The sequence below is a fragment of the Pagrus pagrus genome (assembly GCF_965226575.1).
Source record: "Pagrus pagrus genome assembly, chromosome: 16".
In the NCBI taxonomy this organism is placed as follows: Eukaryota; Metazoa; Chordata; class Actinopteri; order Spariformes; family Sparidae; genus Pagrus; species Pagrus pagrus.
In genome coordinates this window covers 20,718,901-20,732,914 of record NC_140200.1, presented here as the reverse complement: position 1 = coordinate 20,732,914, position 14,014 = coordinate 20,718,901, and the positions used below count along the sequence as shown (strand labels likewise).

Below are 14,014 nucleotides of genomic sequence, written 5' to 3'. Positions count from 1 at the left end.
GGAAGAGGAGGACAAAGAGGAAGAGGAAGACAAAGAGTGGAAATATCAGATGAAATTCGAGCAACAGTCATTGACCATGTTCTTGTCCATGGACTGACAATGAGGGAAGCAGGACTTAGAGTGCAACCCAATTTACTGTACTACACTATATGCAACTGTTTCAATAGACATGTGTAAAGTTCATCACTGTATGTATTGTACTGCATGAATATTTTTTGTAACTGCACATCTACTTTTTGTAGAATTGCAAGGCTGCCACATGCAGGTGGAAGGACAGCTATATTCACTCGGGAGCAAGAGGCCGTTATAGTTGGCATGGTCCTTCAAAATAATCTAATACAACTCAGTGAAATCCAGGAACGAGTGATACAAGACAACACACACTTCCAGGGAATCGACAGTGTGAGCATTTCCACAATTGACCGTGTACTCCAGCGTAACATGATGCGAATGAAACAAGTATACAGAGTACCTTTTGAGCGCAACTCACCAAGGGTGATAGAACTGCAGGCTCAGTATGTGTAAGTAAGTTTACATTCAGACACATCTATGTTATCCAGATTGTCTACAGTACTGCCACATACTATGTGAATGATATTACTCTTCAGTACATATAATGTATGTGAATCAGAAGTGCATACAGTAGGCCTAATTGTACTCTACAGTATAGCACTGTCTCTGTACAACTTACAAAATTTGTATTTCTACACAGACAATATTTGACTTGGAATCCTTGGACAGACCCCATGAGTTCATCTTTTTCGATGAAGCAGGCTTCAATCTGACAAAGAGGAGAAGGAGAGGCCGAAACATAATTGGACAGCGGGCCATTGTTGATGTCCCTGGTCAACGAGGTGGTAATGTCACAATCTGTGCTGCTATCAGCAACCATGGTGTTCTACATTACCATGTTACACTCGGGCCATATAACACCCAGCACCTTCTACGATTTCTTGCCAATCTAAGAGATATTTTATTTGAGCAGCAGATTCAAGAGCAGCAGGGTCAAGAGCTAAATGAGAATCCCATTCCCACCTATGTGATAGTGTGGGACAATGTCAGTTTCCACCGAGCTGCTCAGGTAAGGGAATGGTTTAACATCAATGGGCAGTTTACGAACTTGTACCTCCCTCCATACTCGTCCTTTCCTGAATCCGACTGAGGAGTTTTTCTCCTCTTGGAGATGGAAAGTATATGATAGACACCCCTACACCAGAGTAAGTCTGCTGCAAGCCATGGCTTTAGCCTGTGGTGATATAGGTGAGGAACCATGTCAGGGCTGGATACGGCACACAAGAGGCTTCTTCCCCCGTTGCCTCAGGAGGGAAAATATTGCTTGTGATGTCGACGAAGTGCTCTGGCCTGACCCATCCCAAAGACAAGAAGAAGCACATTGATCACATGCTTACTCCTTTGATTTTTTTGTATTGTATACTGTAGTACAGTGCATTGTAGGCTGTATACTGTACAATAAACAAATTGTCTGGCCCTGAACATTGTGCTTTCCATTTGTTTACAGTACTGACTGCTCAATAGATGTTGACTGGTTGCAGGTTCATATCAACAAAGAACAAGAATTACAGTATCACAGAAACAAAGGACAAGTTTGTGAGATGCAGGGTACAGTATTGTAAAAATAGGGGTACAAGGAGGAGGAAGAACAAAAACAATTGCAAAGAGCAAAGCAGAGTATAATCTGATGAATTTTGAGCTACTATGATAGAACATGTTTTCATTCATCAAAAATATGAAATTTGTTTTAGATTAAAAATGTACTTCTCCCTGAGAACTATATGTTTTGAACAACGTGTTTTCTATTTTTTGGTGTATTGTTTACTGACTGCTTGATAGTGTGTATCATTTTGAACGCTTTGTTTATGATTTGAGAGCAGTGTTTGGTTTTGAGCACAGGTAAATCTGTTTTGAGGCGAAAGTTTCATTTTGCACGAGGAGTCAGAGGTTTTGTAAATAGTGCTTGAGGCTGAGGTTTTGTGTTTAATGTTTTCAGAAAATGGAGCAAGGTTTCAGAAATTGTGTTTTAGCAATTGAGAAAAACTGTAAAAAACACATTTGTAAAAAAAAAAACTAATTTTAGGAAATAGCATGTGCTAGATTTTGTTATGTAAGGGATCATTTAGATGTCAAAAAAAATAGTGACAAACCCACAACATTCTTCATGATTAGTTTGAGATATAGGGAGGATGTACACAAATAGGCCTACTATAAACTTACCAAGCACTGCACAACACTGATGCTGCAGACTGAATATTTCAAGTATTTATTTCAATACTTACAGTATTTCTTACCATAATCAACCAACAATGAAATCAATGAAACAAATAAAATCTGTAGACAAATAAAAATTACTGCATTAAGTACATGCACTTTGACTCTGAAGAAAAACTACTGTAAAAGCAACAAGAATACTGTAACTATTCATCATCTCTCCGTCTGGCTGGATCAGGCCATAAGATTTCATCCACATCACAGGCTATGTCTTCATTGGCAAGGCACCGTTGGAAGAATCGCCTCGTGTGACGAATCCACCCCTGCACAGAAGCTGCTTCGATATGATCACAGGCCTGCTCCATGGCCTAATGAGGGGCAAATGGTCATAGGACCGCAGGTCGTATACCTTCCACCGCCATGCTGAAAAAAACTCTTCTATTGGATTCAGGAAGGGGGAGTATAGGGGAAGGTATAAGACTTCAAATTCAGGGTGCTCATGGAACCAATTCTGGACCAGAGCAGCCCGATGGAATGAGACATTGTCCCAAACGACAATGTACCGCATCTGGTCCACTTGGTTTAATGCTGTGACAGTCTCATGCAATTTGTCAAGAAATGCAAGTATTAGATTTGCATTATAGGGTCCCAGATTTGCATGGTGGTGGAGGACCCCATTTTGTGTAATAGCAGTGCAAAGGGTAATGTTACCCCCTCGCTGCCCTGACACATTGGTGATTGCCCTGTGTCCAATTACATTTCTCCCTCTTCTTCTTGTTTTCGCAAGGTTAAATCCAGCCTCAGCCACATATATAAATTCATGTTGAATTTCTTCAGCATCCATTTGCAAGACTCTCTGAAACACAGTAAAAGACTATAGGATACTATTCAATATCTATTGCACAGTATTTTTTTGTGCCAGAACATTATGAGCAGTGCACAATACCACACCATAGTAAGATAAACAATACATACCTCCACATACTCATTGCGCAGATGTTTCACTCTCTCTGAATTTCTGTCAAATGGTACCCGATACAGTTGCTTCATGTACTGTATATTTGATTTTTCTTGAGGATTCGACCTAATGTTGACAGAGATACTTGTTGGATGTTATTGAAAATATGGTCATCATTCATGATATTGGCTTGGATTTCTCGCAGCCTGATACAATTATTGGTCAAAACCATGTTCACAATGGCGGCCTCTTGTGCACGAGTGAACATGGGGCCCCTTCCACCTTGGTGTCCTCGACCCTCAATCCTATGTAAAAAAAAATATATAAAAAAAACACACATGCAGCCTACTGTCAAATGTCACAGTAAACAATATTGAGGATAAGTACAGCAAGCTTCAGTTTCAATGTACTGTGTGGTTAGCTTACCTGTTTTCTCGATGAAATGTCTGAATTACTGACGCAACAGTATTTCTGCTGAGATTTGGTTGAACTCTTTGTCCAGCTTCCATCAGTGTCAGTCCATGGTTGATAACATGGTCAATAAGTGTTGCACGGATTTCTTGAGTCAAACTTGGTCCCCGTCTTCTTTGTTCAGGTTCTATCAACTCTTCAAGTCCTTCTCTACCTCTTCCTCTACCTTTATCTCCTCTTTGAGCTCCCCCTCTCATTCTTCTTCTTCTTCTTCTTATTCTTCTTCTTCTTCTTCTTCTAGCTCCTTCCATTTTTGTTGATGACAGGTGAACTCACCTGCTGCCTTTTATAGCACACCTGAGTGCTGCGTTTTCAAATTAGCACATGTGTGCTTCCACACCTGGTGGATGTGATTATCCAATTCGTTCATTAGTGTGGTCATTGGCAATCCAGGGCTTTGTAATGACAAGGAAGTAACCTCACAATCCTTATCTGTGTCTAAGGTGTGAAAATGTGTGTAGAGTTTTACAAATCACTGTGTGTAATGTTTTGCAAAAAAGGGTGAAGCAGACATTGTGTGTAATGTTGTGCCAATTTGTGGAGGTGTTTTGCCCCTTGGTGTAGAATTTCACAAATTGTGTGGAAATTTTTATTTTAGTGTGTAAACAATCGTAAAAAACTGTAATCAATGACATATGTTCTCTTTTTGTATTTGATTGTTGACATTTGTGTTCACCAGTATGGGTGACATGTGCATTAGAGTGCAGGATGTGTTTTGAGAATGAGAATGTGTTTAGAGTTCTGCTGAAAAGTCTAAGTGAGATCGGCAAATTGTGTTTTACCATGTGAAATGGTTTAAGGTATTAACAACAGACTACACAATTAGCTAAATGAGTATGTTATAAGTATGAGTATGTCGGCTATAAGTTAATTTAGTTGGTTTCTTATTCTGTCAACATGTTTGTTCAAAGAACTCCCAAAGAGCAATGCAACAGCAGCCTACAGTAAGTCTATAAGGACGACTGAAATACACAATAAGTACAGAGCCTACATAACATTATGTGACTTAAATAACATAAACAACGACTGACGACTCACAATTGTTCCTTTCCACATTCTTACAGTTTTTGCCGAATGCTTTCACACATGTTGCAGACTTTGGCTCACCGTGTCATAACTTAACACACAGGCTGAGTAAGACACAGCACATGAAAATAAACTCCTAACTTATACGGCAAAATGAAACTCTTGAAACAAAACCTAACAATCCCATTTCAAAACTGTTTTTAGCATCAAAACGTTAAACACATGCACCTTTGAATTACTCTTTCCTAGCAGCAACAACACACAGATGTGCTTTATGCAAAACACAGCTGTATTAAGTACTATGGATGGTTTTTGACTTTAAAAGACTCATACTGATTTTTTTTGGTGAAAGATTGATCCACTACAGTTGATCTAGACACATGAAAACAAAATGGAAACGCTTCAGAATTTTTTTTGGTTTTTCAGGTTTTTGCAAAAGTAAAAAAAAAACAAAAAAAACCCACAAAGACATGGTACAACTAGAATGTTCAACAAAACATAGTGTTGTAAGGGAATGACTGGAAGACATTTAGGCTACGGATCCTATCTCCTGTTGGCATTTGGCCACATCACCTCATCCACATCACAGGCAATGTACCAAGCAACGGGGGAAATATCGTCTTGCATGCCGTATCCAGCCCTGTATGGACCTAACCTCAATGTCGCCCCATGCCTCTTCCATGGCTTGTAGAAGAGGCATGCGGGCATGTGGCTGACGGTCATAAACTTTCCAGCGTCATGCTGAAAAGAAGTCCTCAATTGGATTCAAAAATGGGGTGTATGGTGGCAAGTTGAGTGCAATAAATCTATTATGGTTGGTGAACCAGTCCCGGACCAGAGCCGCCCGATGGAAACTGACATTATCCCAGATGACAGCAAACTGGGGCTGCTCTGGCCTGTCCTGGACTGTTGTGTCATGAAGTGTGTCCAGAAAGCAAATAATGAGGGCTGTGTTGTAGGGACCGAGGATGGAGAGGTGATGCAGGACTCCCTAAATACTGATGGCAGCACACAAGGTGATATTTCCCCCGCGCTGACCAGGGACATGTAGGCCTACTATGGCCCTTTGCCCAATAATGTTTCGCCCAGGCATCTGGTTTTTGCCAGGTTGAACCCAGCCTCATCCACCAAAATCAACTTGTGTTGCTGTGCGTTTGAACAATGTGCAATACTGTCTGCCTCCATGTTTCCAAAGTTGGCACAAAGGAGCTGAGCTCACATCCGGTGTATTTTTAGTGCTATAGCTTAGACTGATTGGTCTACAATGAAATTTTAAATGTTTTCATGTGTGTGAATCTGTGTGCTTTTCCAATTTTAGTTGTGTTTTGTATTTTAAATAGATGTGTTTTCCCAATGATTGAATGAGATTTCCTTTTTGAACAATGTGTCTTATGTAAAAAACAGTGTGTAGTGTTTTGCAAGAAGTGTGTTGGAGAATTTCAAACACAGTGCAAAGCATATATTGTGTTTGCAGGGTTGGTGCTTTTGTTTAGTGCATGGTCACCAAAGTTAGAGGTTGTGATGCTTTGGGCATAGCAACCACTTTTAGTGTTTAAGCATTAGGCAAAAACTGTAAGTTGGACTTGTCATCTGACTATATGAGAGACATTCTAGCAGAAACTTTGTTTCCAATTTTCAAAAAATCTGTTTGTTCTTGACATGTTAAACTATAAATGACACATTAAACTATGTCAGCTGTAATAAAAGTGTATTTGAGAATGTTTTTCTAATGAATATCTTTGATAGAAATATCCTCTCATGGATCACATGTCTCTGATTGTATGATTAAACTGGTTTTGTCATTCCTGTGAGAAATAAAAGCAACTTTTCTGTCAGCTGGTAAACACAGAATAGCTGCCAGGGACTCACACAGTTTATGTGATACAAAAGCTCCTGAATTTCCATATAACCACTTAAAAGTGTCCAATGATACGTAACAACAGTTTTCTGACAGAACTTGTACTTCAGCAGCGTTCACCCTCAGAAAATATCTTTCATATTTTTATTGGGTGCTGCTGTAAAATTCTGGTTAAACTTTATGGAAGTCCATGTTAAACGTCAAGAGAGTCGATGTTCGTGTCTGCAGTCAGTCTTTGTATGTGGAAGGAACATTAGAAAGCCTTCACATCAAACAGTGAGAGTACATCACAAGCAGAGGAAAACACAGACGGTCAATAAAGACAGTTGTTTGTGTCCTTCAGACCTCAAACACACAGATTCTGTAGGAGATGGTTCATGTGAGGAGTGTCCAGGGTCAAACACACTTCTTCTGACAGCTAACAGGAGAGTTTGATCACAATAATATCTCAAAGTAATGACCTGAACCAAAAACTGCAGGAAGAGAAGACAAAATATGTGAAGAGTTTCAGCAGCTGTACTTTTACATTTACATCAGATGTATTAAATAATAAAACATATTGATGATAAATATGTCACATTTTACAAATACAGTTAACAGTAACTAATATAATCTGCTTCTTGTGGTTTGTGGAGAAAGTCACCAGACTCCTTTAAAATGACAAGAGGAACTTTATAAACCTTGTGAAACAGTCTACAACACATTCTTAACTATTTGGGCCTTCTTGTTTAGTGTTACAGTGAGAAAAATTAATAGGTCAAATAAAATCATGTAGTCATTTAAACATAAAGAAAAGTTCAGATCAAACTTCTTTCCATCAGGAGAAAAGTGGAGTGTTTCCCATCATGCACTGTGTTCTGTGGAGAGAAGAGAAACATCTGCAGCTGTCTTTATGATTTAACTCTGATGATTCAGACACATATCGATATATATGAGAGGAAACTGGAGGTATACCAGCATAAATAACTGTGGTTTCACTTTGAAACTGCACAACAAACTTTACACCAGAACACAGTCAAGTAGTTGGCCTAGATAAGAGGAAAATCTTATCTGTGTTAAGTTATAAATCTTATCATGATTGTGAAGTTCCTTAATAAACCTTATCACTTTCAGCTGTGATATCCTTAATGGTGCAATCCTGATGATTGATGCACATCATTGATATCAAGATGGACCTTCGAATTCAAACAATGTGACAAACATCTAGCTTTGTGTGTAGTAAACTTTGAACCAGAACCAGAGCCGGCCCGAGGAATAAGCGAACTAAGCGGCTGCTTGGGGCCCCCTAGTGGCCAGGGGCCCCCAAGCAGCCGCCGAGAAAAAAAAAAAAAAAAAAAATCAATTTAATTTTTTTAATTTTTTTATACCCATTAAATAAATTAAAAAGTGACCGAAATGAATGAATGAATGAATAATTCAAGACAAGATGATTCAGATTTCATGATCAATATACCTGCTGTGTCTGCCAGCATTTGAGTCATGCGCAGACACCTGGCTGGCGTGAATAGCCAATTCGCACGCATAGACACCGCATTAAGTTCAGTCGCGCTCGGTAATGTTAAGCCATGTCACAAAAAAGGACATATCCCTCTGGTGCCGAAAAGAGAAAGAAGAAAAGGACCGAGGAGGAGAAAAAAGAGCAAGACAAAGGTATGTTTGCATGGTTATTTACAGTATGTTTTGTGCTCACTTGAGGTAACAGCTCTAGCTATGACAGCGGTTAGCTAGCTAGCTAGTTAACGTCGTCATGACCTTATAAGCGGCTTATATGAGATCGTGGCGTTAACTAGCCAGCTAGCTTCTAATAAGCCATCACCAGAGCTACATCCCTGTCGCCATCAACAGTGAAATGTCTCCCATTAATATACATTTATCTAGGTGTATTTAAGATGTCAAGGATATTGGGAGTGTTTAGGATGTCCAATCAAGCATCATGTACCTATGTGCTAGCTAGCTCTAGCTGGTCTTATGTTGTAAACTAAAGTTAGCTGATTGAGGTGGACTTTAGCACTAGCTACATGAAAACGTAGCTGAAGCAGGCAAATTTACCACATCTCCTCCGAGGGATTGTAGTCTGATTTCATACCGGAAAGCGTTGAGAGTTAGTTTAATACTGTTTTATAATGTGATAGTGGAAGGTCTGAATCAGACTTAAACCGACATCTCGACTCGTATTCGTCGCGACGACTACGTGCAGAGATGTCGGTCAAGTGGAGGAATCACCGAAGGTGAACTCAAGCGCGCTAGCCAGCAGGCTTAAAGCCCAGGCTCCCACCGCACTGACTAGAGCAACTCTTAAGGCATCAGTAAGTCCGACACGCACAGCTATGCTATGGTAGCTGCCTGGCATCTGTTACATTATGTAACAGATGCCAGCTACCATAGCTATGTAACTTACAGCAAAGATGAAGCACTATTGTGCGCTCTGCTCTAAGATATTTGGTTAAAGTACAGTTATAATGTAACATGTTAATGAGAGATGGCGTATTGGTCTTTATGAGAAAATACCATGTTTGGTGGGTATTTTTTTTTTTATTCCAATTTTATTAATATGGCGAGTGATATCATATAGCGGTGCTACCCTTATAATTATTAGGCTGCAGTAGATCACCATGTTAAGTGTTCCCCATACTGCAATTATGCCTCATTTGAAAATGAATCATCAGGTGTGGAATTGCTTGTTGATGAATGTAAGTAATGATAGCAAAATAAATTCATTCTTCTATCAACTATGCACTTATGCAATGTTATTTTTCAGGAACACTTTTGAAGTACTTTGGAGCACAACCAACAAGACCTGCCCCTGATGTCTCATCAAGTGTCAGTGCCTCCACAGCTGATGATACAGCAGGTGAGGTTTTTCTGTTAATGCTTGCCTGTTAATATGACATGACACATTTAACATAGCCTCTTATTTTTTTTGGTTTATCATTGCAGGTTCATCCACTACAGAGTTACAGGCACCTGAAAGTGAGGAGCAGTTAACAGCACCTGAAAGTGAGGAGCAGTTAAGTAAGTTTAAGTATTTATTTTGGAACATTTTATTTTTTATTATATTAATGTTTGTCTATTTCGGTTTTATTTTGTAGTTGAAGATTGCTCATTTAATGCACATTTGCAGATCTGTTCAAAGTTTGAAAAAAAAAGTCATTAAACTGATTTACTTGTTTACAACAAATTCAATCTCTGCTGTTGTATTTTGTTATTTTTCAATTCAAGCTCAGCAAACCACACTTAGTGCTTCATTTTTAATATGAAAGTTTAAAATAAATGTGTGATTTTAGTACCCTCTGAGGTTAAAAGGTGACTGGTTTGGTCTTAATAACAACTATATTAATACAGGGGTCTACCAAGCCCAGGGGGCTCAGGTCTAGAGGGGCATGGAGCCCCAAAACATTTGTTGCATGTGAGCAAGGATGGATTACTGAATGAGCCTACCGGGCCCAAGAGGTCAAGGGGCCCTGAAGCACAAGTCGTTGCGTGAGGTCACTACCTCAATAAGTCAAAAAGCAAAACAAATTTAGGTATTGCCCTTCTCCAGCTGGCCCTCCCAAAACTGCACCAGAATACAGGAAATCACATCTACCAAATTCAAAATTTTCTGGGGGAGGACCCCCAGACCCCCCTTTACCCACTTGCACCCACTTTCGTACAAATAAGGTGTGTGTGTGTGTGTGGGGGGGTCCTTATGTGTCTGTGCTCAGGAGGAAAGTAGTTCATAATTCATCACTGTATTAATACAATTTATTATATAACATTATAGTTTGACATTTGTGTCAAAAATTGTCACGCACAGGTGACTCTGCGGTGGTGGGGGGGGCCCCCAAATCAAATTCTGCTTAGGGCCCCCAAAAGGCTTGGGCCGGCACTGACCAGAACATAAAGTAGTCAGAACAGTCTGACTGTGGAATTGTTCCAAAAGACACGTTTGGCTACCCTGTAAGGGAACCTCATACTTACGCTTGTAAAGTATGAAAGTATGCATGTCAGTATGCTTAAGTGGCTGTGGAAACTCGCACATCAAAACGTATGAACCCTTAGCAACACTTGTCCAGTAACATATGTGGGAAGTTCACAGATTAACAGAAGGAGATAACAAGCAAAAAAGTGGTGTCAACAAAGTAACTTCACTCTGCCTAGAAGTATGTTGTCTTTGCCAGGAATGTTCAGGCCTCAAGAGCTCTCAGGGGCAGCAGCCTAATATGTTTCAACCCTGTTGACAGGGACTGGGATGGAGGAGGAGACTGAGCGGGCTCGGGGCGCCCTCTGCTGGTCAAGGTTCTCCAGGACCAGGTAGGAGCAGGGTCACACAGATGCAGGTGAACTTTAAACTCTGAACAAACCATCCATGAAGTGAGAGATCATTGATGGAAAGCAGATTAAAGACAGTGAGAGTTGTTCTGCTTGAGACAGGCTGAAACACTACAACTGTCTCAGTAAACAGAGCTGTGCAGTGGGTTAGTGGAGCTGTCTGTGAGGAATTACATAGAAAATGTCACTAACAAAGTTTTCTGTGCTTCTTCAAACAGTGTTCTTTATTTTCCTCTGAGAACAGCTTCTTTATTCCCTTGTAGAAAAACAAACATCTCTGAGTTTGTGTCATGACTTCACTGTAAACAGCCAGTCCAGCTGATCCAACTTTACTTTCACTTTCACCGAAATAAACAACACTGCAGCCTCATGACGAGCTGAGCTGATACAACAACACATAACAACAACTCCTCCTCACTTCAGACACTTGTTGCTGTAAAGAGAAGCAGTTCTTCAGTCCAGCTCACAATTAAATACTTCAGCTGACACAAAGTGGGACAGCTCGCTCTCATACAAACACGTAAGTAACTAAAACATGTTGTGTGGTTTAGTTTGTGTTTTTGTGTTTCCTCCACTGTTTGACTGACGCACATCAGTTTATTCAACTAGTTTGATGTCAGAGGGAAAAACCTCCTCCAGGATTTAATATTCAGAGTTCAGAGGGTTAATGACTGACAGGAAACTGCGCACATTCAGCAGAGGACAAGAACAAAACAACAAGGAAGTGCAGCTTCAACGTGATGATTGGCTCCCTTTAACTACTCAACTAACATATTCACCATCTTCACATTTTTATTTATGTCTATTTATCATGTATTTCTTTATTTCATCAGTGTCATAAAAACATAAATAACACTTGTTTATCTCAGTCAAAAGTGTTTATGGATCATGAATCTTTAACACTGAAGCTTTTCATTACATTTGTTCAATACATGAGAAAAAAAGGGTTCAGGGTCACTGATACATCACCGACAGCCATAATCTTAATCATAAATAATGAATTTTTCAATGTAATGAGTCATTTTCACATTATTGATATAAAAAGACAATATCCCAGACTCCCTTAGCAAATCACGTGATTTCAAGAGTTGTTGCATCTTCAGGAGAAACATAACAAACTTTGTGAAGAAGACTTTGGAGTGGAGAAAGTCACCAGACTCCCTTACAAAATGCCCCAATTTTAAGACTTGGTCATTAGAAGGAACTGTATTTACATTGTGAAACGCTGTCTACAACACATTCTTATCTATTTGGCCATCTTGCTCATTCAGCAAACGTTTAACATGAATATATTTTTTTATTTTTGTAAAAAAATTATCCATTTGTCCTGGTTCACCTGCTCCACTAGGATCCTGTGTATCTCACCTCAACGTTTGTTAGGGTTGGGCTTACTTTTAGAGACGCCCACAAAGCTCAGATTATAACTCTAACTCTGGAGAAAGGGTTGTTTATTTGACAATTGTTGTTATTTCAGTGTAATAATTATGTTTAAACAGAAAAATGTCACCAGAAATGACCATAACAAGCCTTAAGAGCTAATTAAGTATAATATGTGTGTAACTGTAAACTCATGTAAATGCTGACAACATGAACTGAGTGTCCACAGCACAGCTCTGTGTGTGTTTTCTTCTTCTGTGTTTGAACAAATCTTCATCAGTCTCTTCCTCCTTCAGCCTGAAAATCATCCTCATCATCCTCATCATTAACACTGTTTGAACAGATGATACAAACCACTGATTCACATGTGGTTTTCTTAGTGTTCATATGGAAGGTTGATCAAAGTGTCTGTAGAAATATGCAGAAATATGACACTTAAGACCAAATGAAAATAAACAACTGTTTCCTTTCAGGTCAGAATCAGACTGATGTGATGAATCCAGGAAGTTGCTCAGCAGGAAAACTGTCTTCATCTTCTTGTTCATGGGCTTGTGGAGGCGTTCATGGTTCCTGGGAGCAGCTGACAGACGACACAGCTGTAACACAAACACACAAACAGGTGGGATTTTATTTTAACACTACAATAACTGTACACTGAGATTATATGAAAGAAGACACTGTACTCTAATGTAAACAGGTGCTTTTAAATCTAGCAGCTAACAGTATGAACAGTATAACAACAAGCACTTAAGGACGACATTGAGTTTATTAATGGAGGACCAAGACTACCAAAATAAAAAATAAAAAAGTTTTTTTACTTACACTTATAATCCGTCACTTGATCCATCGGGACGTGGGATATAACACACACTCTCTGAAGTTTAATAGACCCAAAAGTACTTTTAAGTGCTTTTATTATAAAACCAGTTTATGATAAAGTCTTTATTATTAAAACCTGTCCTGTTTGATGAAGTCAAATCTTCTTCCTCTAATAAAACTGTCTCCTCTCTGACAGGAAGAAGAGGATCTTGATCGCTCTGCTGATCATTCTGACCTCCTCTGTCTGTGGTCAGTCGTCCTGCAACTCACAATTAATGATCTTAATGGTCGACCGATAATATTCCTTGATCGATTAATCGACTGATTCTTGCAGTTCTATTGGTTGGTTTAATGTTGTAGCGGCCCCTTGGATTTATTCAAGACGCAGAGAGTTTCAAACGGATGTCGATTTATTTCTTTCTCTCAACGAGCACAATGCACCATACACCGTGGAAACTACAGAATAAAACAGAAGAAATACAAAATGCTTCTTTGTAGTTTCACAAATAATTCACACATAAATCATGTCCACATATTAATCATTTTTACACCTGATACAAATCATTTTAACCAACTCATAACGATGAAATATGAAATATGTTTTTAAGCTATTATGACAAGTGTATCACATGCTTCTCTTAAATGAAATACAATATATTGTAATTGTTCACAGAAATATATATTGCTTTTATCCTGCTGACATGTGCAAATAACTCATAAACAAATGAAGTAATGACATTCTCCTTTTTCTTAACAAAATGTCATGTGGTACCCAGGTGAAAAAGTATTACACTTAATTATATTAAAAATATATTTGTACCATACAAAGTTTATTACAAATTATTATAAATATACTTTTTGTGCTTAATTTGTAGTATACTTTTAGAAAGTGTACTTTAAAATATATGTGATTAAGTAACTAAAATTAAACATACTAATTATGCAATAATAATTTACTTATAAGAAGT

The 14,014-nt window shown here is 38.9% G+C and overlaps 2 long non-coding RNA genes across 2 annotated transcripts; both read left to right on the top strand.

Moving 5' to 3' along the window:
* Positions 1–7,863: 7,863 nt before the first annotated feature.
* On the top strand, positions 7,864–9,722 carry LOC311271591. Its single transcript, XR_014624442.1, has 3 exons — positions 7,864–8,189; positions 9,298–9,390; positions 9,477–9,722. It is a non-coding gene; the product is annotated as an uncharacterized lncRNA (long non-coding RNA).
* Positions 9,723–11,263: 1,541 nt separating this feature from the next.
* LOC311271592 lies at positions 11,264–13,812 on the top strand. Its single transcript, XR_014624443.1, has 3 exons — positions 11,264–11,370; positions 12,701–12,846; positions 13,243–13,812. It is a non-coding gene; the product is annotated as an uncharacterized lncRNA (long non-coding RNA).
* The last annotated feature ends 202 nt before the right edge of the window (positions 13,813–14,014 follow it).